A 3422-nucleotide genomic window follows, 5' to 3' on the forward strand; every position below is an offset into this window, starting at 1 on the left:
TCCCACCGGGCCAATCTTGGAAGTTGCTTTTTATTTATGAAGCGCCTGCCGTTATTTATCGCTCACGGTCAACGCCGCAAACGCCGACGCCGACACCCGACGCCGACACCGGCTTTTCTGCGACACGAGCTCCTTAACGCTATCGCGTTAAAATATCGCACGCAATACCGCTTGTTTCCGGGAGTACTGCTGCAAATGCGCAAAGTGCCTCGAGCGGCCAGTCGCACGAGAATTTTGCGTGCATTCTCGGGCTTCTTTCACGCTTGGAAAAACACTTTTATGTAGCACGCATTGAACAACACAAACCTGTATCAGGCGTTTTTCATGTTGCTCTGCAATTTCTCATTGACAATTTTCATCTAAATATAATATTTGAGAAGTTCACTGACTGAGTAATTAATTATGACTAATTATGTAATTACTTCATTTTCATTTAATTTCATTTGGGCCCATTTAGAAAAAAATGGAGGGGGCCAAGGTAAAAGCTGCTTATTGGCAGCTTGAGAGATCCCTGGCCCCCTTTACATATTTGCAGACCGGTGGCAAAGAAGGCTTTCAGAAATGAAAAACAAATAACGGTGGGTTAAATCGTTTAAAGGGAGTAATTACATTTCTTTCACTAAGAATAAAGGTGGTTTCACTGTACCATGCTGATTTAAATCATAGTTTTTGCAAGACAGATGAGCTCCGATGGTGTCAAGGCATGCATGTCAATGCCGGCTTCTAGATAAGAATTTAGTAGCCGTGGCAAGGTGTTTGCGACCATTCGATGGCCGTAATTTGTTCTCGAAAAAGGTGTGAGCCATTTTTCATGGCTGCATGTGTCATGTGGGTGTATTCTCTTTTACGTTTGCTATATTTGGTATTAAGTTGCTTCTATCGTTTACCTGAAAGTAGTAGGGGCATAGGAGAGTTTGTTTGTAGCGATGATGACTTTTTATGTTGTACTCGGTGGAAAGACCTTCAGTGTGTGAATTGTATGGCGCATTTTCAGTAGCGCGTATTTTTTTTCGCATCAGTAGTATTTTACAGAGATTGGAAGCCGATATTGTGCCCCATACAAGACGGCAATAATTTACATGCGAGGCAAACGGTGCATTATAAATTATCAATTTAGCTGACGTTGGTAAAAGGTACCGATTTCGATGTAGTATACATGTTATGCGGCTCAGTTTCTGGAGTATAAAATGCACGTGAGCGTCCCATTGCAATGTGTCGGTAAAGTATACGCCAAGTACTTTTACCGCGTCAACAGCCTCTATATTCTCAGAGTTGTAAAATATGTTGTGGTTCAATGGAGTACACGTACCTCTTGTTTTGAAGATGACTGCGTGTGTTTTATTGGAGTTTACTTTCAAAAATGTGTCCTGGCTACAATTTGAGAGATTCGTAAAGAGATCGTTCGCTGCACCAATGAGGCCTGTATAAGAGTTGTTTGATAGAAAAACACATGTATCTTCTGCGTAGTTGATGAATTTTGCTTCTCGGTGCATATGAACTATGTCGTTTATGTATATGTTAGATAGAAATGGACTAAGGATACTTCCCTGAGGGAAGTGTGTTTGTATTTGTTGTGTAGATGTTATGCTAGTGTTTACAGACACACATTGCTGCCGATTTCTAAGGTAGGATGTCAAGTAACTGAAGAGAAATGATCCTGATGCCATATCTTTCAAGCTTAAGTATTAGGAGGTCATGATTTATGCAGTCGAACGCTTTTGTGAAGTGTGTGAATAGACCAATTACAAGTAACTAATTTTGAGGTTTTGCAGTATATATTCTTTCTGTGTTACAAGTGCTACTTCTGTTGATTTACCTTGTTGAAAACCGTATCAAGCGTCTCTTGTTAGTTTACGTTTTTTGCTGAAAGATGTTAGTCGGCTAAGAATTATTTTTTCAAGACCTTTAAAAAACTGCGGCAGAATAGAAATCAGACGGTAATCTTTTATATCGAGCTTCTCACCTTTCTTACATAATACAATTAATTTTGAGATTTTCATTTTTTCAGTAAAAGCGCCTCAAGTTATGCATAAGTTATAGATGTAAGCAAGCACAGGTGCAATGTCACAAATGAGATGTTTAATAGGTCTTATTTGGAGGCCATCAGCATCGCAGCTACATGAATTTTTAAGTTTGAGAAAAACGTAACAAACCTCGGTGGGGGTTTTCACTTGAAAAAAAAAAATTGTGTCCACAGTTGCAGGGAACTGAAATGTATATGGTAGGCATTTTGATGGATGGGAATCAGTGTCTGTAGAGTAATCAGTAAATGCGTTAACTAAATGATCTCCGGTTAAAAGGCACCCGCTTAGAGAAACGTTCTTTATAGGTTCAATGTTTTGTTTACGTCCCATTAGCTCATTCAACTTGTTCCACATCTTCTCTCTATGTCCCTCGCATGAAGAAAATGTACGTAAATAATAGCGATTTCTTGTATTTCTTAGCTCTTTATTTAACTAATATCTAAAAATTTTGAAACATTTTAGATCCTCGCCGTTCCGAAATTTTATGAACTTGGCATAAAATTTATCTCTTTTCTTTATATTTTTTAGAAAATCTTTGATAATCCAAGGTTTCCTATAAACTTTGTAGTTTCTCTTCTTGTGTATGAAATGTTGCGCATAAACAGCTGAGAATTATTCAAGAAAATGTTGTATGCTGGCTCAGCCTCATTTGGTTGAAAGACCTCCTTCCAAGGTAGTTGTCTCAAGACATCTTGAAAGGCAGTATATGTGTACTTGTTTATTGTCTCAAATGTTTTTTCAGTGTTATCTTTTTCGGTTTCGTTTGCTCTTGTGTGGCTAAACATGACTATTGACTTGTGGTCACTAAGAGCACAGTTTAAGACTCCACTAGCTACTAAGAATGCATTAGAGTTTGTTATAATAAGATCAACAGTAGTTTTCGCAGTTTATCTTATTCTCGTGAAGGTTTCAACTGTATTTAGACATTCGCTTGACATTCTTTAAAATACCGTTTTCCTAGCACTATCGGAACCCACGTCAATGTTAAAGTCTCCTCCTAAGACCACTTTAGACCAATTAGGCCGAATGTAAACAAATAATCTGAGCGTGTGCAAGTGACGACAAACATTACCTTGGTTTTATCCAGCTAAGTGGCATTTGCATATTTTTAAATATTGGTACATGACAGTTGGGACACTCTGTACATATGCGACGCGCTGTTTTCTGAATAAAATTTGTTGCAAGTCATGCGCGCCCATATTTTTGTCGACCTTGTCTTCCTCACGCGGTACGCACACAGCCATGAGTAGTCAACAAGCGCGACTTTCCACACTGATGCTTACTGCATATGGAACATGATTACGTCCAGCGTTGAAGCGGCTGGCGGAAAGCGTAACTGGGGATGTTGTTGAACTCTCGTCCGGTGTCGCGTTCTAGAGCGCGCCACGCCTTAAAGAG

This window comes from Dermacentor albipictus, unplaced genomic scaffold, assembly GCF_038994185.2.
Source record: "Dermacentor albipictus isolate Rhodes 1998 colony unplaced genomic scaffold, USDA_Dalb.pri_finalv2 scaffold_26, whole genome shotgun sequence".
Classification (NCBI taxonomy): domain Eukaryota; kingdom Metazoa; phylum Arthropoda; class Arachnida; order Ixodida; family Ixodidae; genus Dermacentor; species Dermacentor albipictus.